At 36.3% G+C, this 25,972-nt stretch overlaps 1 long non-coding RNA gene across 11 annotated transcripts in view; it reads left to right on the plus strand.

The window, feature by feature from the left end:
• Window positions 1-471: 471 nt before the first annotated feature.
• Window positions 472-25,972, plus strand: part of LOC121074034 — a 49,242-nt gene continuing 23,741 nt past the window's right edge. For 9 of the 11 annotated variants that reach the window (XR_005822064.1, XR_005822072.1, XR_005822063.1 and 6 more), the window contains exons 1-7: window positions 472-612; window positions 4,154-4,195; window positions 5,123-5,369; window positions 7,379-7,560; window positions 16,922-16,961; window positions 20,169-20,260; window positions 25,582-25,642. This is a non-coding gene — a long non-coding RNA (uncharacterized LOC121074034). Of the gene's footprint in view, window positions 613-4,153; window positions 4,196-5,122; window positions 5,370-6,777; window positions 7,169-7,378; window positions 7,561-16,921; window positions 16,962-20,168; window positions 20,261-25,581; window positions 25,643-25,972 lie in introns of all 11 variants that reach the window. The other 2 variants (XR_005822074.1, XR_005822067.1) reach the window with 2 other exon arrangements.

Below are 25,972 nucleotides of genomic sequence, written 5' to 3' on the forward strand. Positions count from 1 at the left end.
TTAGGAACTCTTTCATTTATTTACAGTTAAATTTTGTCTATCTATCTTGTTTATGAGCATTTTAAAGTATGCATAGATTACCACCAAACAATGGTTGAAATTAACTGGATATGCAGGGTGGTCTTATTATTAAGGCTGGGGAAATTATGACATATTTGAAGAAGAAAGGGAACAGTCCCAGTTTATCCGGATGGCTGGCATGAACACTCATACCAGGATTCAAACGGTTTTCTGTCGTCTTTAACCATCTACCCACCGCTCTGCCACTTGAGGGTGTGCATTATGGTTCTTTATTTAGTCTATGTGCTGGTCAGCCCCACTACAGCTGCACTGCTTGAATTCTTCACAGCTAGACCAGGATGATAGTCCTTGCTACAATGATACATTGATTAGGTCTGTCAGGGATGTCCTAAGGTTGTGGGGTTTTTTCTTTTTATTTATTTATTTTTGCTCTTTTTTCTTAAGCTAGAAAAGACATTGAATTCAAAAGCGCTACAATGCAGGTTGTGATGAAACGCCTGGATTGATGGTATAATGTTGTTTAACAGCCAAGCAGCCCATAGGATTTGGGAAGGCTTTCCAGTGGATGTCTTCTTTTCATGTAAAAAGGTGGTAAGTGTGTCTCAAGTCCTTACCGTTACTGGGTGTTTGGTTTCAAAACAAATCTTTGCTATAATCAATAACATCTGAATAACAGCATCTGGTACTGCAGAATTTCAAGTATAGCTTGTAGGTTTAGAAAATGAGAATCAACCATGGATCTAATTATATAAGCTGCTCTCTTGGCACATCTCATCTGGATAGAAGTAAGCAGAACTGGGTATTTTTTAAAAGTCTGGTCTCACACGATTTCTAGCTTCATTGGGGAGGTCCATTAAGTATTTAAAAGTTAAGGAAGTTACTGAACCTCCCAGCCCTCTGAGACTAACTCTTCACCAGCTGCAGAGACCATTAAATATCTGTATCATATGTTGCATTTTATGAGAAAATAACTACAGCTTTTTTTGCAATCTGAGGGCACTTAACCTCTGGGCAGGATAATGTAGCCTGTGAATTAGGCTGTCAAGGCAGTATAGCCTTTCTTTTTTGGTCTTTAATTTTCAGGCAAAGCCTAAGTATCCACAACTCCAGATCAGTGTAAGTATTACTGTGGCAAAATCTGGTGTGCGAGTCTTAGCATTCGTTGAGGTCAACTGCAAAACTTCCTTTGATTTCAGTGGCAGGTCCACCTTACACTTAGAGGGATGCAACAGGCTAAAACTTATAAGTAGATTTTCTTATTGTTAATTACACTCTAAATTAATAAATTGATGTATTTTTTCTAAATGTAATTTATTTTTCACCACCTATTGCTGCTAGTCCATATACTGTTTAATTTGGACAAAAAGGAAAGTTCTTTTATTTTCTGAACTGCACTGTATTGTACTGTTTGGGTTCACATATAGTGCAAAGAAATGTTAAAAACCTATATCATATATTTTTTGCACATTGATTAGCATGACAATCATGAACAGCTAGATCAACCTCAGCTCATTTCTTTCTGTGTGAAATTCCCTATTATGTAGTGGACAGCACTACCCATTATCATTCAAGTATTCTGCCTGCCCTACTCTTAGAAGTATTTTCGTAGTGTTAAGAAAGAATAGTGCCATGGAATATGCTCTCTACCTTCAACAGAAGGGAAAAATGATTTTAAAAAATCTTACCCTGATACAGACCTGATCATGATCTTTGGACATAATCCATTGGGAATTTTTCATTATTTTTTATTTAACATTTCAAAAAAAAAAAGAAATTTAAAATATGGTCTGAAGAAATTGAATATAGAGTACATGCTTATGTAGTACTGCCTTGAAGAAAAAAATGAAGACGATGGAAGTCTTCAGCATAATAATATCTGATAAACTAGAAAAAACTGCATATATCAAGCAAACTACAGTTTACAAGAGGCAGACTTCTTTTCATGCATGTGCATAAGGAACTAAGAACAGGCTCATGCTTGAACATAAATGAGAATTTAATTGACAGCTCCCACAATTATCTGGGTAACAATACAGTCACATAATTAGTATTAAAATAAATGTGCAAGCCAAAGGTTATTACAGAAAATGCAGTTTTACTGCAAGAAAAGCTAGTGACAGGAAGATACTAAACTACAGAAATGTGCTTTCAGTCTGTTTAATCATTCTCAAAAGATACACATTTTACTCATAGTGAAATCTGTGATTTGTTTTAGCAGTGTTAGCGTGGGAAAAGCAGTAGCTGGAGGGCACATCTTGAAAATGGTCACTAATATGATAATAATTGTGTAAGCAACCAAATGTTGCATCCTAATATGATTTGTAGATGAACACAGTACGTGTTATGAAGATACCACCTTTCTCAGCTTTGGCTGTAGCTGTATCTGACATACCAGTCTGCCAATGCAACCAAAATAATTGGCAGCCAAACTTGCCTGTTCGCATAAGGTTGTCCTGTTTCCCAGTTCTTAATTCATTTCTACACCTGTGACATACACATACATATTGGAAATAACTATATCCACCTGCCAGTCTAATGGAAAAGAAACTTCTTGGCTTAATTATAGCAAGGAAAGAGCCTGGTTATTTTAAGATCAGTCTAGAAATTGTCACCTTACTGCTAATTTCTGCTCTCCACCTAATTGGTATAACAGTGCTTCTATGTTGTGGGGACTTGTAATGGCCCTGAAGCTATCGTCCATCATTAAGGTAAAAGTTGGAGCGATATAGTTTTAGAGGAGATAAGAATTAATCCTTTATCTATAAAGATGTGCTTCATAGCTCTAACCTGTATTTTGAAATGTTCACTTGTCTAAACTTGCAGCTTATATCACTTTATCACTGATATCCCATATATCTGGGTCACTTATAGCTGTGACATGCAAAGTCACCACCTGCACAACTGCTACTTACTATCCTCAAGCTAAATGAAACATTCCAATGAATGTCTGACTCTATGAAATGTGTGCAAAAAAGTTTGGGATTTCATAGATGCTACTATTTACTGTTCTTAGATTTTGTGCTTTTGCTTGTTGTGTTCACGTTTACTTATTTCCTGTTCTTTGCTTTCACTTTTGTGGCATACCAGTATGTTGTCAGGTTATTGAAGTAACACCTCTGCACTAAAAGAAAAAAAAAAAAAAAAGGTAAAGGACGCAAAGCTTCTGAACAGTGCAGTTCTATATCCACATTAAATGTTCAGATTTTACCCACCAAAAAAAAAAAAAAAGAATTGTTTTCTAAACACTGAGCCAAAGATACTATACAAAAAGTCTACATTTTTCAAAGAACAAAGATATTCTTCCTAGTCCCTGCAAAGCTGATCTCCCCCATCCCCTTTCTGTTTTTCTGTTACCTGCCATAGAATTGCAATTAATTGAAGTTAACAGAAGTTAGTTGGGGTGGGGGGGGAGGGGAAGAAAAAAAAACATTTTAAATTTTAAACAATCTTGAAGAAAAACAATCTCAGAGTTAGAGCATTAGAATGGTGTCAGCATTCCGCTGGAAACATTCCTCTGCTTCATCTAAATTCTTTTGTAAACCAAGTCTTTTTGCTGATGTCCTGCCAAATGCATCTTTTGGCTTTTCTGAGGGATTTGGAGCAGACAGCTGATCTGGTTACTACTGTCTTGAAGTCCCATGCACTCTGGGGGTGTGTTGTTGGCATTGGTCAGCTACTTGAGGACATGCTGGGTTGCCATTTCAGTAACTCTGGCAATCATTTGCATAGAGGAAGATCATGAGCCACTGAGTCTGCTAGACTTAAAGTGACTTGGAAGACCCTCACCGTTTGGTAGACAAGGGAAGGGGGGTTTACTCAGCAAAGGAAAATGGAAGTTCCTTATTCCTGCCAGGAGATCTGGTAAAGATATTTGTGCTATACGATGCAGGACTTTTCATCAGGTGAAAAGTCCTTTACATTTTTAAATTCTCTTTAAAAAATTTTGATCAAATGAAAAGCTTTCCTTGAAGTAAGGCAGGGTTTTTTTGACCTCTAAAGCCAGAAGAAAATCTCCCTGCTGAAACAACAAACACAGTGGTTTGTTTTGTAAAGCCTTTGCTAATTGTAATGCTATTTAATGTTTCTTTTTTTTCCCTCCATTTTACTTTTGCAATTGGTCTTTATGCTAAAGAAGAAGAAATCTCGAGAAAATAAATGGCAACTGCTGTTTTCTGTAAGTGGTTTTAATTCACTACATTTCTTTATCCCTCACTCACCCCCTCCCTCTCCTATTACAACAGCTTCTATCTTATGCCACAAGCAAATATAATTTCTGTTGTTGCTTCTTTGCAAAATCCAATTTGTTATGATGTATTATGCATGCCAGTATAATTGCAGAGGAGGAGTTAAACTGAATGACAGTTTAAAGAGGTGCATTCCTTTGGCTGTGTCACTCACAAAGAGCAGCAAAAAGAAAAGTGGGACAAATTGATGCTCTGATGAAAGTATTAATCTGCTGAGATTTCAGATGAAACAATGGGACTGTCCTAATCAAGCCATATCCTCTAGAGAACAAAATGACACCATGGACTCCTGATACAGAGAAAATTACTATAGCCTCAGCAGCACTATCACTTATAATATGTACTGTAGTCTTGGTGTATACATTACTAACAATTAAAAAGGGGCTTGTCAGTACCAATCTTAGCATAAACCATTTTTTCTAAGAAATGTGAGAGCTTTATGAGATCATGTATAATGAGTTAGTCTTTTGCCATTTATTTTCTTAGAAAGAATAGAATAAAATGTGTAACAATCATAAATAAGAGCAAAATAGCAAGGTAGGTAAGTATTCCAAGTGAAATCTCTTTACAGAAAATGTGTAAGATTTTCACTGCAAATGAGGATAGAGGTTATAAATACAACAAATTACACCTTTGTAATTCTGATGCTGGGGAACATGATGTATCCATTAAAATAATGGTAAAGTGTTTTATACTTTTTATTTTCTTCAACAAATTGCAGTGGTAAAAAAAAAAAAACAGCTTTTAAAGTCAAGGTGTTTTATTTTTTTCACTCTTTTACACCAGTGTGATACAATTCCTTTGTAACGTTTTAGAGATAACTGCTCTAAGTATGTTTTTGTCATTTGTTTCTGCAGTGTTTCCTGAGACTGTCCCAGACAGCCTAATCAGATGGTAACAGTTGTGTGGGGCAGGAAGACTTAAGCAGTAACCTTTAATGTATTGGAGAATACTTCATGCGTGAACTTTCAAAGTTACCCAGCTGTCTACTATGGGAAAGGACCCCCTCCAATTTAGGGTGATTATTCTCCCCAGCTGCCATGCATTTTCCTACCCCAGGTCTTCAAAAACATTTGGAGAGGTCCTTGTGGTCCTTGAGCAGAGGTAAGAATTTAGTGTTGATCTAAACTAGTTACAAGTCTCTGCAGTACAGATAATGTTCCGCACACAACAGGAAAGTAAGAGGGATCTTTCACAGCACTGCATCTTGGGAGAATCAGATTAGATAAACAAGCTCTTCAAATGAACAAACAAAAATTTTGTTGATTGAGTGGGAATGGGGCTGCAGAGTTAAATTTTCCACTAGTAGTATCATACCAGCTCTGTCTTCTTCTGGGGTGTTGCATTTTAGAAGAAGGAAAAAGTCCTGTCTGAACATTTCTACTGGACATCATGAACTAGGCACTGGCAACTTGACTGTCACTCCTAGAGCCTCTGCTCATTAAATATCTAAATATTTGTACTATTTGTATGTGCAAATCATCAATTAGCTCAGTCAATCATGCTAAGCTATTTTCTTTTGGAAGCTTGTGCTTCCCATAATTGTGAAAGTAAGCCCACTGACCCCCTGAAACCTTCACCTCTCAGTATATAAATTCAATAAACCTTATTAAGGACAATAGGAGATCTAAGAAAAGTAGGCTAGGTCCTCATTCATTGGTAAACTGGTTAGGTATGAATATTACCAGATGATAAAGTATTCTGACATTGTAGGTACAACATTATTAGGTCTCTCCAAGAATCCTGAAATGGAGAAAACAGTCACTTAGTTTTCAAAATATTATTTTTAATGGAAACACCAGTATGCTAACATCACCTACTGTTCCAAGAAGCATTGAATTTTCTCCTTAGATCTGTTTTCAGATAGAATCAAATCCCTGCATACTTATGGACTGAACAGGATCCTATGATAATAGTTTTATCCCAGTGAAGATCAATTCAAAGTAAAGACCTCACCCATAAAAGCCTTTTCTGAGTGCTAGTTAGCAAGTCCATTATAAATAGAATCTGTTTATTTCCTCAGAGTTGTCTTATCAAATCCTCATAGAAATGAGATCTATCTAAAAGGTTCTTTAGAAATTGCAAATAGCCATATAAATTGAAGCAAAGTGATGCTATTCATGAAAATAATCTTTTTACAGGATATTTTTGTACAAAGAGAAATATTATGTTTGGTAATTTCTTTTCAAAGAGACACTTTAGGCTTCTGTAATAAATAGTACTGTTATCAACACACGCACACAGAAGTCAAGTGTCTGCAAATTCTTATAGGAATGTCATGTACTTCAGTAACAAGTATTTCTTACAGTCATAGAATTGTATGGTCCTGAATAGAATAGAAGTCCTCAGAAAACAAAATAAAACAAAGCAAAAACCCTTCCAAGTTGCAAGCCTTTTTTGTGCTGGCTACCCCAGCTAGCAAAAAAAGTAAGGTAACAATATAAATATTGCACATGATTTCAAAGCAAATGGCTGAATTTTTCACAGCGCTTGTGTTTCTCACTGCTTTCAGTGGGTACGTGGATGCCCAGTGCTTGGAGCAGTCAGACCACAAGCGTGGGAAAGAGCAGTCTAGTCCAGGCAGCCTCACAAAATGCGTCACACCCAGAGGAAAGGTGAACCAGTCAGTATACGGATGCATTTCTGAAATATTCAGCTTCTGAAAGGACTGCACGAGCCTCCTTGAGATAGTCTGGGCATCTGTGTGGCCACCAGCATCAGGATCACAGATCTGCAGAAGGCAACACTGCACACAGTGTTTCAGATCTGACAGAAGCATAGCTACAGTTAATACTAAATGTAAAGCTGAACAAGAGCAACAACAACAAAAAGGTTGACATCACCTTCCATTTCATAGTGGATGAGAGCCTGCATCAGCACTGACTTCTGAGCAAGAAATCGTGGTGAATATATTTCCTGAGTAAAGAATCTAGCATACCTAGTATACATCAAGTAATTGATTTTAGAAATCAATAGCAAAATAAATAGAAATCAATCAGTGGCCATTTAGCCTCACTTTAATCACAGTATTCTCTCTGGGTATTTTTATTTTTCTGTTCTTTTGTTTGAATGTACGCTTGGACAATGTAATTATAACAAATTTCTCTATGCAGGTCACTCATTTGCCCTCATTATGGGTGAAACACTTTTGATCAAATAGCTCATTATACATGGAAGTAAACAGATGTGAAAGAATTTTGGGAAACCCCTCAACCCACACTGATTTAGACTTTGGAACTGTTTCATGCTGCTCTAAATTGTTCCTGGTAACCAGCAGTCCAAAGAAGACATACAGGTTAGCTGGGATCATGAGTTTATCAATATGATGAATGTCAGCATTCATTAGGAAAAGTCTGTTCGTGGAAGATGGCAGGAAAGAAAAAAAGATACAGCAGCTTTGCAGTAGGCTCTCCATAGAATAATCCCTATGATTCAGTTAACTCACTTCAAAGCTGTTTTCTGCTACCTTCTAAGTCTGGCATAACAAGAACAGACCCCACACATTATTATAGGAGAGTGAATCATTCAATCTAAGGAGCCTTTCCCTTATTGCTCCACACATTTTAGCTCAAAGAGGAGTAGAAAGCACCTTTCTTTTAAGGTATTGCATTCCAGTCAGTACTCAGAGTAGGTCATCCGAAAATAGCTGCTGGCATTGTTTTTTCATCTGCTACTTGGATGGATAGGTCAGTTTGAAAAAGATTCCTTCCCTGACTCTTAAACGTAAGCTAGAAATGTCATATAAACCCTATTTTTGTAATAATTTCATCTACATTGTTTGGTGATATAAGTGAGCATGATTACAAATAGGGTCTTGATATATATTAATCACAAGTTTAAAAAAAAATAAAAATAAACAGTATCAAGGATTTAGTTTGGAGTATTTAGTGTAGAAAAATCTTTTCTCATATTAGAAGCAGCTGGTAGAATTCTTTACCTTTTTAAGTACTGGAACTTCCCAAACAAGTTGTTTTTATCATCCTGTACTATAGGCTGTCTAGGAAAATAACAGGATCACTCTTATTATAGATTAAGCAAAGACCTCTTCATTGAGTCAGTGCCCTTTCAACCAAAACTATGTTGTTTTCTACAGACTGTTTTTTAGAACATTACTAAATGTTTTATCATGGGAAACTTCAGCATTAGGGCACTGCCCATTTCAGGAAAAAAAAATGGGGGGGGGGGGGGTGGACGACACAGATAAAATATGCCTGTGGACTATTCAGCTGTGTAAGGGAATGACCCCAGATATACAGCAACTTCTTCAGCTCCGTTCCTCCTTGCTGTACAGCACATATTTCACTGGTGGTGTTTAAATCTGCACCTGTTATGACATTAATGTGGTTTCACTGAACAGCCCTGGCAACATCACATTAAAGACTTTCAGAAGTCAAACGTGTGTTTCAGTGAATCACAGCTTCTTACCTAGACTTTGACCTGGAATCACCTCGTACAAAGTCAAGAGCAGACAAGGACAGAATAGTCCCATTGCTTTCACTTGCAGGTGTTCTGTGCAACTTGGAGTAGTTTTGAATGTGCCATGAATTTTATAGGGCCTTTTAAGTCACCTTCAGGTCTGTGTAATTCTGAGCAAAGTGTTCAGATGCCGGGCAGCCCCGGATGGCTGGCAGCCTGAAGGACTTGCGTGGAGTTAGTTCACGGTCTGGCTCTTGGCCCGGCATTCGCTCCCTGAGCAGTAAGCAATGTAAGTACATAAGATCTTCTCTGAGGCAGTAGTTCCATAAGAAGATTAAACACGAATCCTACTCGAAGTTCCATCACATGTCATGCAGAATTGGGCCCTGATTCAAGACTAAAGACTTTTTCTTCTATTTTCTGTGCCTTTATGATTCATCTAAGTTTATTGCTTTGTTCTGAAATTTATTAAAAGAAGAAGTGCATATCAAAAGGGAAACAGGTTTCACAATGTTAGCTTTGAAGCCTGTAATCTCCCACAGAAAACCGACTGAAACTTCCAACATGGTTTGCTCCACACAGAGCAGGTGAAAACATGATTTGGAACAGCGTGACAATGTCTCTCAGCTCCGAATGCATCAATTAAAACGAAAATCCTTCTGCCCGCAAATTCTGTCTGTGTTCAATTAGAATGAAAATGTAACAGAAAACTAGATGGATTAAAGAGTACTTGTTTTTCTTTCTCTCCAGAAGCCTAAATTCAATATACTGCAACTTTGTTGTTTTGTTTGTGCAGATCTCCTTGCTTGCTTGGTCAGGCATTTTTGTCCCAGCCTTCTTTAGCTGGTGAGGCTGCTTGTGCTGCTTGCATTCTTTTCATATTGTGTATACAATGAATTTGTATTACCTATTGTTTGTTCTAAACTTCTGACTTTATTTTGCCAAGGCTATCTGTTTTTAAATTAGTAATTTTCACTCCCTCATACAATTCTTCTAAATTACTTTTTGGAGTACTGGCTATTAATATTTTAGGTAGCTTTGATGTTTTACTTTATAGTCTTCAATTTTATTTTACATTTCACAGGTTCCTAGTTGCAAATAATCCTACAGGCAATTTTCTCACATTGCAACTATTCCTTGAAAGATATGCTAATGTAGCAAGGCACTTGCAATACTGGGGGTTAAGTTAATCACCCAAAATGAGTCGTATTACTGTCAGTGGTATATAAAGACATCCCATAGTGAATTACTAGGCAGACTAGCGTTAAAGTTCCTTTATAAATACCAGAAGCTGAAGATGTGCAGAAATAAGCATTCGTTTCAGAATCCATGGAGCAAAGGAATTTGTTTTTTGTTGTTTCTGGACTCAAAGATACCAAAGAAATACAATGTTTGTCTTTCCTTTAAAAAATCTGCAATATTATTTGGAAAGCCCTCGTGAATCAAAAAAGGAAAGAAAAGAGAAAAGGAAAAAAATAGCAATTACTCTCTTTATGTTAATGTCTTTGCACAGATAAAGGAATTGTCTTTTTCTCAAGAGAAACAGTAAGAAATTCAGGGCACCTAAGTGCTAAATTGATACATGAGATTATGTCATTTAAAATTAAACTTGGAACAATTCTCATAACTTTAGCCTTGTTTACAAGTAGCCAGAAGATATGTGCAGTAGAAATATATGTTTATGTATTCTTTATACATTATGTTTCCCAGTAGGTTTAAATAGTCCTTTAAATAGAGACAACATTTTAGTCTCCTACATAGTAAACACCTGACAAATATTTCTACATCCCCTATAATTCCAAATGAAGTAAACTTTTAGCTAGAATCCATTGGGATGCGAGTGATGAATGTTTTATCCAGGAAAGTTGAACACTGTGGTGAAAATGTACCCCTGTACTTAGAGCTAACCAGCTGCTGTCAAACAAAGTGTTCCTCTGGTCTTGCTGAGCACAAAGAAACATTTAGCTAGGAAGGCTGAAGAACATAGTTAGGATCTGCTGCCAGGTCTGATTTTTATTGGTTGCATCAGTTGCAATAGTACAGCACTGTTCTGTATGGACAGTAGATTAAGGAGTTTTGGATAGCCTTAATCTCTTCTGTCAGAAGGGTACTTTCTCACCAGACTGACTGTTTAGAGGGAGGCAGAGGTACAGTTCAGAGCTGCGTTTTAAAGCATCAGTACAGCAGTACTTATAATGATCTAGATTTCTGTCTCTTGTCTGGGAAAAAAATTGAAATAAGATTTAGTTACATTGCAGTGATATGCATTTTTATGAGAACAAATACATTTCAAAGCAGAAAAGATAGGGAGTGTGTGGGAAAGGTTTACGTGGAACACAGTATTTATTTGCCATACATATTTGATATGTGTTCATTAAATACGCAATAGAAATGTCAACATAATGTGCTGTTTAGATCCTCCAATAAAAACAAACTGCATTGGTATTAAAATTGGAATGCACTAATCTTTGGTTAAATACAAGCGTTATTTGCTATCCAGCAAGGAAATGTTTGGTTGACTGTTGTTAAATAACCATATATTTAATGTAATTTAATTTGCCCTGCATTTATAAAGTCTGATAGAGTGATACTGTGTCAGCGTAACCAGCATTTTCACATACCATCATCTGCCATTATACGTTGGGTTTTTTTCCAACTCTCACCCATCGACATTCATTCACTAACAATTATCACCAGCCCATGCCTAATTCGAGAGTATTTTCACAGTCCCACTGAACCATTGCCAATCCTTCTTACAAAGAGAAAAAAAGCATATATGCTCTTCAAGGAATATTTTTGTGTAACATACGTTCATCTGACACAACCACAACAGCCAAATCTATTCACTACCAAATTAACATATGAGATAGATGGCAGCATTTGAGAGTGGAGATTTAGAACTAAATGCTAAACATTCCTAAGTTAGGGTATTTTGGCTTGTTTGTTTGCCTTTTTTTTTTTTTTTTTTTTTTTTTTTTTTTTTTCTGGTATAGCCACATTGACTTAGAAAGTTATTCCTTTTACCAGATTAGACTTAGGCTTTTAGCTCTTTATAATGATGGCTTATACTTACTGAAAAGATTCTTCTACGTCATTGCAAAGGTACTTTTAATCATGATATCCAATTAGAAATATAAAATATACCATACGGGATTGTCATCCATGTAAAATACACCATATGGGATTGTCATCCAATCCTTACATGGACCAGCAGTTTAAAAGGAGCTTTAAACTGGGGTTTATGCCCTGAAGCATAATAATATCTCTTGTTTATAGCCTTTGCAATTTCATTCTCTGTGAGGCTACCTTGAATGTTCCTACTGCCTCTGCGGCTAGTATTCGGAGCAGAGTCTTACTGCACTATACTGTTAACTAAATAATATTTTTAGAAGGAGTTCCATAGGTGTACAATTTATCTAAAAACTGTCTTTCTACAAGTCTTTCGGTAGGTTTACCCAGCAATCAGTCAAGTGCCTGCAGTGTAATGCAGAGAAACCTGAGCTAGATTTAAATTCAAACACTGGTAACAATCTAACCAAGGCAGCACTGAGCTCAGCACAGCCAATTTACTTTGCTGAGAAGCTGGGTAAATTAGTTCATGCTGAGATCTGTGCTGCCGTAGCTGACTGCTGGCAGTGCCCTGGCTCACTAGTTTAAAGCTGGTGTGGGTATCTCTCTGGTGTACTGCAGTCACTGCTGATGTACTCTCACAGTACAGTATATGCATATATTTAATTTATGGCTTTTCTGTTTCAGTGGATGTCTTTCTGTTGGGTATGTTCCATGTAGGAATTTCCTAATGTTCTTGTTCTGCCATTATTGTTCCAATTTTTCATAACCCACCCTCTTTTCTTTCTCCCTCTCTTTTTTTTTTTTTTTTTTGGTCTCTTTCCAATCCTGCCAAATGTTTTGAGTTGGGAGTGACCAGAGTAAGAAGGATGTCACCTGCTTCCATATGCTTCATGCTGCTGTCTATATCTGAATGTCTGCTGTCTAAAATAAATATCACTACAATGTCCCTAGGAGACTTTAGGGAGATTTAGTTAATGCAATGCCATTCATACTGCTTCACCTCTACAGCATATCTGGGCCCACTGTCCTGAGGAGTGCACATAGTACATTTACAACAGACCAGAATCCTGAAGAATGTACATACCACGTTTCAGAACTACAAAGACATTGTAGTGTGTACTAGATATGCTGGCAAAATTAAGTTGATGAGGGTAATCAGAAATATATATATACATATTTTAATGAAAAATATCGATAACTGATGTTCAGTCATTTTTATATTCCCTCTCCAGATGTTAGTATGCCTTTTCTTTCTCTCTTCCTGTTTCCAGTTCTTTGTCCTCTTGTACTCTGTCCACTGTGAGTCTGACTCTTTAAAAATATGCTTTGATTGATACAACATCCTCTCAGCTCATTAAAAGAATAGAAAGGTCATGCACTGGTTGTGATAAAGTAATTCAGCACATAGCTTGGTATTTGTGAAATACAAAGGAAAAAATAATGCAGAATTTGTGTTTTACCTCATAAAACAATACTCATTCAAAAGGCTTATTGCAGATGCTTATTTCTTAAACAGCTGGTAAAACAGATGAATGAAGACAGACAGGAAGACAGACAGGCAAGTAGGTTTCTGTACATTATTGTTTTGGAAGATTGGTGAAAAATTGTTATCCTTGGCAAAAAAAAAAAAAAAAATCTAAACTTTATGAGAAGGGAAGACAGCAGGGGAAAAAAAAAAAAAAAGAAAGGAAAAGAAGTTAAAAAGCTGTACTGTATTTAGGGATTTCATTACATCCTTCATTAAAGATCAGAGTGAAAAAACAGGATTTTAATAATGAGGTAGAATTCAAAATAATTAGACAATTAGAATGAATGCCTCATTAAAATAATGAGGTCTGTGTGGTGCTATATAACAATGCTTGTTTTTTAACTTCTTCCAAAATGTGGAAGTTTTGGTCAAGATGCTGAACTCCCCGAAATGCTGTCCTGCCGGGGGGGGGGGTTCATCACAGCCCTGGCCCAGACAGCATGGCCCCAGCGAGCACGGCAAGCTCCCAGCACCGAGAGGGCCGCAGGATGTCCTTTGGAGCACATCGGCAAGAAGCATACCCCTCAACTCTCCTGAACGTCTTTTGGAAATAATGATGTGAATTTTGTCACTTTAAAATGATCTTTTGGGGGAAATAGCTGAGAGTAAAATGGGTGCTAGAATGACAGGAACATCCTGCCCTCCAGGCTCTTTCACAAAACAAAGGTATTTCAGTGCCATTTCAAACCACCAGAGACATATATTTGTTTGCATTCTCGTATCGCAAACACCTAATCAAAATGGTCTGAGGAGACAGGGAAAGCCATTACCAACCTGAGCCCAAATATGCCAGGTTTCAGCCTGAGAGAAATTTGTAGCCTGAAGTTATAAGCCACTGAAAATAGGTGTTTTTAATGGAAGTGCCATCTTAACCTTATCTGTAGTGGCACTACTGCTTTCCTATAATATCTCCTTTCCTAGCATCTGTGAAATTGTAATCTGTCCTATGGCTAGTAACTGAGGAGATGATGAAACCAAGGGATACGCTCTGAACTACCTTAATTTATCTGTACTAGGTTTTTACTGACACATAAAAAGGGAAGGTGAGCAGGGGGGCGAGGGGCTGATGTCAGACAGTTGAATGCCTCAGACATGCTTGGGAGACAGAAAAACAGGGCACTGGATGGTTGTCTGCATCAGTCACCAGATTATTTTTTTATGCCTCAACATTTTTTTCTTTCTTTACACCAAGCATGGAACAAAATTGTTCAGGATATCCAACGTCTTCATCCGTAGTATTTGCATTTCAGCCTAGTGGGCCTAAAAGCAAGCCAGTGTAGGACCCTGTAGTCCTGCTAATGAAGATGTTATCTGTGGAAACTTTCTGCATTACTCAGCATTAATGCCATCCAGCTGCCAAACAGCGGTATGTGCTACACTGGTTCTTTGTAACGAATATAGCTCTTCCCTTACTGCCTCTAAGAAGTAGGTCTGATGAGAGAGACCTGTAATGCTATCTTAAAAAAAAAAAAAAAAAAAAAAAAGTCATAGTAAATATTTTTGTTGTGTAAGTATTTATTTTTGTTTCCTGTAAATTTGGCCAACTGTATCTCTACCCATACAAATTATCTTTAATGGCCCAACAAATGCGCTTCTTTTTGAGACTGTTAGGTTTCTACCAATTAGCTTACAGTAATATTCAAGGATATAGGATTTGACTCCTCTGAAGTTTTCTTACAACATTAAACATTTTTGTTGTTGTTGTTTGAATTAGAGCACTTAAATATTGGGTACAGGTGATGTGAGCCCTGAAATAAATCAGGATTTTAACCTTTGACAAGGAAAACTTTGCTTATTATTATTTGTTAGTAGTAGGAGTATCTCATGTCCTCACCTGGGATGAGGACCAAATAATGTCCTGTTATCAGTCTGCAAGGCTGTTCAGGAAAATCTAATGAAGCTTTGGATTTGATTCTCTAGGGGAGAAAGTAATTGGCACATATTTTTGTTATCCAAACCCACAAAGTTTAAACAGCTCAACTTAGCATATCCTTCTGTAGCCAATTTTTATGTATTTCATATGCATGAAACAGAACTACTAGATCGAAGGGCCAGAAGAAGTCTCTTCTGGGCTCTATGGCAATGCAGCATTTACCTAGCCCTCTGGCCTCATTCTCTCAGAAATTACCCTTGTTAATACTCTGCTTTACCTTGCATTATCTTCTGATTCTCTTACAGCTGCATGAGCGCTCTCATTCTGGCTCATGCGATCCCATGCAGATACCCAAGTCATCAATGATTTCTCAGCACTCCACATTATTCAGACTTCTGCTAATTCTGGGAACTATTTGACTATAAGAGACTAAATTTGCCTGAGGGTGTATAGCTTGTTAGTGACCCTGGGGACAGACAGTGTAGGCAGATTTGGAGAGGCGATTCGTTTGTGTGTGTGTGTGTGTGTCAATGCATGTTCAGTACTTGGACTATGGAGCTCTCAGCATTTGTGAAAAGAGCAGTCATATTTCCTGTACATAGATAACATTTATAACCTTATTTTCAAATACAATATTTTCATATATTTTTGGAGAAATAAGAGTATAGAGGTTATGTAGAGTAATATAAAGTAGTAGGTATTTTGGAAAACAGGGGAAATCATAAAACAGAGAAGGACATAGATATAAAATGTTTTCACCTTTAGGCCAAATCTATTTGTCAGGAGCATTCAACACTGAGGTTGCAATCCATTACTTTCACAAGAATGTGTTCAGACTCTTTTCTATATTGTATCTTGTAACAGCATTTGGCTAATTAACAACAGATTGTTTCATTGTCTTCTAAATTTTCATTTTCTTCTAAGTAGTAAAATATAGTTTTTGAAACTGGCATTATAATTTCAGATGTCTTCCTGAAAAGAAAAAAAAAAAAGTGATTTCCATGTAAATAATGTTTAGATAAACAGGTCCCTTATCTGAAATGTTGTTTTGTTGTTGTTATTGTTCTGTTTTTGTTTTTGTTTTTGTTTTTTTTTGAATACTTGTTAGGACATTTTAGAGCCACTGCAATCCAAAACTGCCATAACTGTTCTCCCGTCCAGTTTTCTGACACTCTTGTTCTTTATCCAGATGTCCTTCATTACTAAGATAATTCTCTAAACATTTGTGACAGTGCCTGGAAATGTCACCTGAAATTGGAAGACAAGATCGAGTTTTGTGAAGAGATTTTTTTTTATTATTATTAGTTTATAATGAACTGTACCCTCTTTGGCAAGAAACAAATGAATGCAAGACTTTTATCAGCTGTTTGCCTAGCATATGTTTGCATGCCTAGCTTTCAAATTAGGGTCATGCTTCCAAATAGGTAGGTACAGAACTGCGACCAAACAAAAATGTGCTTCCAGGAAGCATTTCTAAATGCTCTTGCTGCCTTTAGCTACAGTGAACTTTAAAAGTACAATAAAATAAAATAAAATATTGTCAGTACCAGTACTGTCTGAAATGGAGACTTTAATAGCACTAATTATGCGCACACAAACTGACAAAATATCCTGCTAAATGAACAAGTAGGTGTCCACCTCAGAGACTGAGCAGTTAATTATCTTCATCACAGATAGGGTAATTGCACAGATGTATCTGTGCATGGTTGTAGGAGTATGTTTCACACATAATAACTGGGCCTAAATCTCTTCCCTATTTGATTTCAGAGATCTTGATACAGACTGTGGCAACATCTGGAAGCACTGGGTAAGTCCTCTGATGTAGCCCCTCCTCTCCTCGCAGAAATGTTTGAAAGAGTCAGGTTGTGTATTGCCTGTCAGAGTCTGTGTCTTGAGCTGCTAGTTAACAAGATGCCAGAGTTGGAGTTATCTTTTAAAAGCAAAAACTTAACTAAGTTCACCTTAGTTGATTTCCATCTGAAACAAAAAAATAAAACCACCTGAGATTCAAACAAGACAATACAAAGAGCCATCAAAGTGAAACTTTTTGCTCTCTTATGGATAAGCACAAAAATGCCAAGATATTGAGTCTTGGTTTCTGATTGAATTTTGTAGCATTTGGTAAAATAAATCTAGTCTTTTAAAGTTAGAATACATATATATATGCACACACACAAAATTATATGCAAATCAGACAGTTTTGCCTTAGTGAAGCTAGGTTAAAAACATTCTCTGGAAGCGTAAACCACAGGAACAGAAGCTGAAAAAAAAAAAAAAAAGCATTCGTTGAAATTCATGCCTCTGGAGTTTATACATTTATATAATGTGCGTTACGCTCTTTCAAACTGGTGAACTAAAGTCTTTACTTTGCAAAGATGATCCACTGCCTCACCCTCTACACCCCAAACTTACAATCCTTAATTTCAAGTAAAATCCATCTGTTTCTGTCTAGTGGTTACTTTTTAATTACCCCTGAATGTCCTAATTGTGTTGTTAAAATGTCTGGGGTTTCCAACTCCAGTTGTACTCTGAAAAATTCGTAGTTTGTGAGCTAGAACTAAAGTCAGAGCTTAGGTATTGATCTCAGAAGAAAATTACTGAGGATTGTGGGGGATTTTGCTCTGACAAGAAAGAATGACTTTTGAGGCCTCCAAAGATGCAAAATTCTTTCAGTGACATGCATTAGTGCTAATCAGTGTGTGTTGCCATGGTTCAGTAGAAGTCAGCACTGAACTTCACAAAACTCTTTCAACCTTTCCTCTCTAACTGTATAAATGTGAAAGTAACAATAAATCTTGTTGACAATTACTTCCACATCTATTGGCAGTCAGTCAGCTGCAATGTGAACAGTATTGTGCACAGTATGTGCAGCACAGCCAACACCCATTAACTATCTCCCTAGTTTCTCCTGTGACTTAGAGAACATGTTATTTTTCCCCAGTGAGTAGCCCTTTCAAATACTGAATTAGTAATATTAGCACCAAATACTACTAATTTGTCAACCAGCCTGTGTTTTTCCAAAGTGTTCACAATGGGGTCTGATAACTGCTTTGCAGCTCAGCAGAGCAAAGATGAAAATTCAAAAACTTTTGTAAATCATTTGTATAAGACTTAAAGAAGTGGTGGGGTTTTTTGTTTGTATTGCTGTTGTTTGTTTGTTTGTTTTGCCACTAGAATGTTAAGTATATATGTAAAAAAATGCAGAATTTCAGCCTCACTCAGCAAGAACTTAAATTTGTAGTAATATGGAAGCATATTCATAAGCATATACATAAGTGCTTTGAAGAACCAGAGCTAGAAACATTTTTAATAACATGAAATGCTTGCTGGCATTGTCAGGACCACCTCTATATTTTCATATTTTAGTGGCTAGCTTAAATAGTATTTATGAAGAAGTAAAACTCTGCTATAAATAACAAGTTTCTATTGTATATCATGCATTCATTGCTTGCATACAGTTTTCATTGACATCGGTATGAAATCTGTGCAAATAATTGCATAGCATACAAAACTGAAAACCACAAATGGATCAGGGTCGATAGTCTTATTTTTCTAATCAGTTTTCTTATGCAATTCTTACAGGCACGGGCACATACACACTTTTATGTGAAAGCATACATATAGAAATACATGAAAAAATACCTATATAAATAGATAGACCCGTATCTGATTTTCATAAATACATAGATATTTACCATCAGTAAAAGAATGACATTCAACAGACAGCAGAGATTTGCTGTGACATCTGAGAAGTCAGATTCTTTCCTTTCATGACATTTTATATTTTCAATTCATGCTCACTCTAATCCAGTATATAAATAGGGGCTGTTACAGCTAAAACTATCTATAGTTTTTCCCATTGCAAGGTTGACAAGATGTCAGCATTATTCTGGGTGATTTAGTACACGGAAGGAAAGGTAACCACTTTGGTGGCTAGGGAAGATCTAAAGGAAGTCTTTGCCAGAATAATCTAAAAGTTGAAAGGAAGTTTGTGAATTCTGTGATTATCCAAGGAGTTTCGTCCACATCTGTACATCGCTATTTTTTAAAGAGAGAGAATTTAATCTAACTGAAGACTGGATGGCATTATAGGAATTTTGACTGCAGAGAGACCATATGTTACTGAGCAGCTTTGTTATCTTTCACTGCCTGGAAGGTTCCTCACTTCCAAGATTGGAAAGCTGGCTGCTGACACTGGCAAGGGTGGATAGTGTCTTCTGTGACTGCCAGTCATTTCACGACTGGACAAATGAATCAGTTCCAATTTCTAAAGAAGGCAGAGGTGTCCGTAGTCTCTCTTATCTACAACTCAAATGTCTTTGCTAGGTTTTCTGATGAATCACATGTGGATTTTGATAAAATTTTAGGATAATTTTGTGTTGCTTTTCTGTGCTCTAAAAGTTGTATTATAGGAAAACTGTAATGCATTAAAAAAAATGCAGTAAAAAATATTTTTTGTTCCTGAAGTTCCTTTGTTCCAACGTTGAACTTAAAAAAAAAAAAAAAAAAAAAAAAAAAAAAGAAATAATGTACTGGGAGTGAGGACTCGAGGACTCTCGGGTAGGTTCTGTTCCAGGATTTATCCCTGATTTACTTGACTCTGGGCCATTCACTGGCAAACAGTTTAGTTCTATATAAACTGGATCTCTAAATCCATTTTAGACAACTGGCCTGATTAACACCTTCCATTCTCAGACAGTTCCTAATGGATTTGGTAGTTATGAGAGAAGAATGTTACTCAGGGATTCTGGAAATAAAATACATTTTGTTACTCTCTTAAATGTCTTCTGAGGTGCTGAACACCTTGTTCCCAGTTTTGTCACTAATCTCCCCGGAGCTAATGAGTACACTGCAGAACTAATACAATGTTTACTTATAGCTATTTGGCATGGTTAGCCAATACTTCTAAAACACTGTAAGAAAACACGTGGAAAACTTCTACATAGAAGAAATATACTACTCCTTTCAGAATATATTAGATACTACCTGTTTCTTTTATTTTACTTGAATTTAGATAAAAACAGATAAAGGAATTATCCAGCACAAGCAGAGCTGAAGCAATGATACTGCTTGTAAAAACTGCTCCTGTGCAAGAATGTTATTGAAGTGAGTCTTCTATTTTATGCTCAGCAATTGCCCTGTGTTTTAATTCCCTCATAAGGATTGGGGGGAAAAAAACGGGGGGGGGGGGGGAGGGGGGAGGGATAAGAGTATATGCTGTAAATGTTATGTTCACATATATTTCCCCAACAAAGAAAAACTGTTAAACTGTTAAAAATGTTGATTTGTTTTAAACCTTTCAACAATTGGAGATTATTGAAATACTAAATTACTGGCACACAAGAGAACTAGATGATTGTTGTTCCACATCTACAACACAAACCAAATGATGGCTTGGAAAAAACCAACAGCAACAAATATTTTGAGTCTTAATTATCAGATTGAAAAGCCTGATGAACAAAAGAGAAATGGGGGGGATGGTGGGGGGGAATGTGTGGAATAGTGAACGGAAGGACAAACCCGTTAAAAAAAAATGTAAAGCCTTTGTCAGGCTCAAAAAGAGAAACAGACTTAATTATTATTTTCTCTTCATTCCATTTTGGGAGCTTTATCTGAAACTATAACTTACAAAGAGCAATTATAAACAAATGGCACCCAGCATGAATACTTCTCTGAGGTTTGATCATCTCATCCTTGGCTCTTACATCAGCACAATGATGTGTTGCCCATTGGAAATCAGCATGACTAGGAGAGTAGAAGACAAGCCGTGCAGTGATTTAAACCTATAGCTTCATTTATCTGCTCCATATGGAATTGTAACCTGGACAATAGTATCAATCCATTAAAATAAAGGGCTCATTTCAAAGGAACCTGGCTAGATTAGTTAAAGTATTCTGCAATTCATGGAGAACAGCAGAGAATATGGAAATAATTTCCCAGAATAATCCAGAGAATTGCTTTATGCTTCTGATATAGATCGCTGGGGAAATAATTTAAAAGCATTTTTAAATATCTTCCATTTTCTATTATGAGCCTTCGGATTTCCACAGTTTGAGAGAAGTGAGACATTGTGGCTTAGAAAACTAATTACAAAACATAAAAATGCTCAAGTCTAATGGAACAAATCAGACAGAAAAAGATTTCCATACAGAAAGATCAATGTTGGAATGGAAGCTACAGATTTTACGTGTCTTCCTCTCAACATCTTTGTTATACATTCTCTTTGTTCCTGTTAGCTTACTAATTAGCTGTGATTTTTTTTAATGCCCCTTACACTGGGTTAATTTTGTCTAACTCAACAGCAGGGGTTTGTGTAATAATAATTCACATAGCAATGTCAATGATTAAAATCCTTTCATTAACATGGTACCTTAAAGATAATGAATGTGAAGCTTTTAGCTAACCCAATCTCTAGGCTCAGAAAGGCAGTTTTTGCAGAAAATAATAATAATAAAAAAAAATCCTTGTACAGATTAGCTTTTGCCAGCAGAACAAATGAGATCTTTGTTTGGGTGTATTACAAACACAAAGTCATACAAATCAAAGAGCATTTATTATGAATACAATGATGTAGCATGCTTCTTTTGACAAAAGAATTCTAATAACGTACTTGAAGAATGCAAAACAGGCATTCAGAAGTGCTAATTTTCTGGCATTTTTTGTAGACAGTACTGTCAAGTCCCAGATAATCAACTGAGGGGTCAGAATGCCTTGAGCTGAATGTTGTCAGAGATGTGGTGGAAGGTGCTTTGGGCTGGATACGTCATTTCTCTTCAGCCTCCACAAGAATTTTAAACAGGTTCATCTGTCAGGATACAAGAAGTGTGGTTCAGTAATTAGGGACACAAGATGAAATACCATTTTGGAAAGTTTTAATAAGTGCTAGAACAACTGTTCTACTGAACCTGCTCTTTTCTAAAAAAATGCCTTTCTACCTACAGTCTAATGGTTCGTACATTTCACTTTTACTAAGGGCAAGAGATGTTTGCAGGATGAATTCATCCCCATACAAATAGTGTAACTAATATAGAAAGGTGTCAGCAACAGCAGCAAGGTAACAACACCAGTAACTCTCATTCAAATCACTCACAGCATTCTTCTCTTCACTTGCTGTGCTTCCATTCTCCATTCCAAGTCAAATGTCAGATTTGAAAACTAATATATAGTATATCCATATTTTCTACCATCCCATTTTAGTATATATCTCCTTTTTTTTTTCTTTTTTTTTTGATGTCAAATGACATTTGTACAATAGCCAACTAATCTAAATAAATAAATCCTGGCTTTAATAATTTTCTTTAAAAATTAGGAGAATACTATTCTTGACACTGTCCTTCCTAGTTAAGACTGTAGGTTTTTGTACATTTTTAAACTGTGCCTTTCCCAGTGCAATGGAAACTTCTATATCAAGTAAAGCAATCAAGATAAAAAGACTCAAACAAATCTGTCCTTTTATTTATGTAGATTCTGTCATTGAAGTCAGCTGTGTGCTTGCTAAGCCTTTACTGTTTTAAGGTTTTTAGCAATTGATCAACATGAACAGAATTCCTCAACAAACAAGCTCAGCTGACATTTTCAGCGGGGTGATATCTGAACGGGTCTTTTAGATTGTCTCTGCTGTGTCATTCACTCAAGTAAGTAATTCAAGAAGGAGGTCAGTGAATGGGTAGTTAGTGGAAACACTTACTGCAGCTGTAGCTTCTCTGCAATTTTCCTGTGGATAATTTCATATATTTTTGTCTTTAGTGCATTGCTGTTCCCATTGCTCTCATAAGCACAAATAATTGCTTCTAATTTTTTTTTAAGGAAAGAAAGCAGAAGATAGCCCCCTAGAAAGCTGAGTCACTAACCTGGCTAGTAAAATTAATATAAATATGACTAAGTAAAAGTTTCATCTCATAAAGGAATTAATACGAAAGCTGAAATAAATGCTCTTGTCTAAAAGACTGTCAGGACAAAGCTTGAGGATTTGATTTGTCAAGTTAGAATGCAAAATCTGGAAAATTCTTAACCTCATGGATGTAAAATAAAATGGACTGTATCTTGTTATTTCTTTTCATGTTTTGGTTTACGAGCAATAATAGTTTAGTAAATTTGGTTCAGCTAAGCAAGAGTTCTACACACTGTAATTTGCCTTAGAACTCTCCTGGAGGGAAATAAAAAAAAAAAAAAAAAAGTGACAAAATAGAGCACAATGCTGGGACTTGCATAGTGGCATGGCGTAATATTGACATCAGAGGAAAGTTACAGAAGACTGAAGGAATATGCATAGGCACTTGGGGTGGTGAAAAGAGAATATGGTGCATATAGCATTGACATACAGTTTTAATGCTGTTACACCTGGGTAGCTCTGGTAAATTTGAAAAATCCCTTTGTGTACTCACTTATAATCTAGAAGGAATCTAGACAGGTGACAAGTCCGGCTTTCCTCCTGCTTCATGTTCATGGTCGCTCTCAGTATTCACCAGAACATAATTCGTCTCCTGCTAAAACAATGTTGTTCAATTCTTTGGATTTTATTAGGAATAATCCGAGTTTTTCCTGAAGAAGTACGTACTGAGTTTATTATTATAATTATTTATTCTCTTATAGAAGTTTCCTGAACTTTTATTAATATCATTTAAAGGGAATTCAAATTTATTCATATTAATATTAAAATTAATATTTATTGATATCATTCCAAAGGGAATTCATCAGCCCTGGTAACAGTCAAATCAGATTTCTGTTTTAGCAGACAATGAAGGGACTAACTCAAGACCCTCAGAAATTCTCTTGGGAATGTACCTTTAAAATTCAATTTGTATCGTAACTCTGCACTATAGAAGTAATATTTTCTAATTGAATTAATATTTTCAGTTCGTATGTTCTTAAATTTAGTATTTTTGAACCTCTTGAGTAGTTAGGGAAAAAGAAGTGCTTGACAGACTCCGTGTTCCTTTTCCATGAATGCCCTTTCAACTCTTTTGTACTTCACTAACTTCCTCTTCCTCTTTTCCCTTCTGACATGTAATGCTTCCCTTACTCTTCCTGTAATATCTATTCCCATCAATAAAAACTACTTCCCATCAATAAACTTCTAAAAGAATTGGCCCAAATGGATCAACACTGTGACCTCAGTCTCTCTGTCCTGGATGAGCTGTGTTCAACTGAGACAAGAATCTATCTTCAGTAAAGAGTACGAATAAAAGAACCAGCTCAGTTCTTCCTATATATATATTGCTATATGTTGATAGACATTTCAACTTCCACAGCAGGTGGAATGGTATACATAATAAAAGAGAGAGAAAATAAATTTAAATTGAATATATACAATTGCATGGTATGATGTAGATAGAGGTAGATGAAGGAGATATTTTTCTCTTAGAAAATGTCTTGAAGAAGCTTTGCTTATTCCTGTATTAATGGGGACCATCCTTCCATTACTAAAATATGTAGAAACATCTTATTTTTATTTTTTTTATTGGGTATCTTACTGGTCTGATTGCAAAAGGAAAAATAGTGAAATCAGCAAATAAAAATATCTGTGGAGATGGAAATTATTGTTAGTAATTTTCTTTGAAATGTCTGCTTCCAAGTGTAGTGGCCTTATGTCTCATTGTGTAGTTTCTAAGAGGCCCAACTGCCATAGCATTGTCCTTATTGTCTGGGCTGGGATTTAATTTCGGTACATCACTTGCAACCAAGACAACCCTGGCATTGCAGTTTGTCACACTTTTTTATGAGCTCTATCTCACTGAGTGCATTCTCCCTGGCCTGCAGCCATAGCCTACTAGTCTGGAACAAAACTCTTGCATGTAATAAGAAAAGTAAAATCATACCAGGGAAAATTAATGGTCACCTCTATACATCAGTCCTTTGTAAAGACTATGACCTCAGCAAAGTTGAGCCAGTGTTCATGCTGCTACTTTTGCCTGGGGCTGTGCAAGATTTCCCACCTCTATAAATTTGGTCTAGGGGAAACATATTTATGCAGCCAACAAGCAGTAGATGTGTAGGTCAGCATTTGACCTCATAGGTCTGAAGAATAACAATATGTTCTTAGCCTGTATGTGATATGTGTTCTGCCAACTACAGTTTGTATCCTGTCCCTGTGGTAGACCTTTCAATTGGTGAATCTTGTTGACCTCTTTCACTATGTTATGATGGTTGTGGCGCACCTTCTGATCTACATGTACTGTAAGCCCAAAGACAGATCATTGTCCCATTCTGATAGGCTTTGAAACAGCTAAAGACAAATGCTGAGAGGGAAGAGAGATTTATCATGTAGCATTTGGCACAGCAAGAGAAAAACTTTTCTTGACTTGCTAGACAAAAGGTTGTAAGGCCTTCTGCTTTGTGGAACAGAAACACCAGACAGATCTTAGATTATCTATTCTGAAATGTAACTCTTTGAAATATTTGAAATAACTCTTTTCTGTCTCCACTAGGAAAAACTGATGAATAGGAAAATGAGGTCAGATTCTAAGACATAAAACCACCACTCTTCAAGTAAGAAAACTCTCAAAATGTTTTGGAAGGATTGTTTGGTTTCTGTGGTTTTACCTTTAAAAGAAAATATCACATGTATGGAATTCCTCTTAAAAAAAAAAAATCTAATGCGAATATTAAAAATCACATTACAATTGCTTGAAAATGGCAAAATGGCATTGTCTTGTTTGTTTTGAACATTCTGATTTTGTGTTTGTGACTTATCTGTACTTCAGATATTGCTTTATTGTCCAATGTTCAGAAAATCTCCATGTGGTAAAGGAATTGGAGGCAGAGCTTGAAGGCAAAAGTTAATAAACAGTCAATACAACCTGTTCTCCTTTCCTTACT

The sequence above is a fragment of the Cygnus olor genome, chromosome 8 (genome assembly GCF_009769625.2).
Source record: "Cygnus olor isolate bCygOlo1 chromosome 8, bCygOlo1.pri.v2, whole genome shotgun sequence".
NCBI lineage: Eukaryota > Metazoa > Chordata > Aves > Anseriformes > Anatidae > Cygnus > Cygnus olor.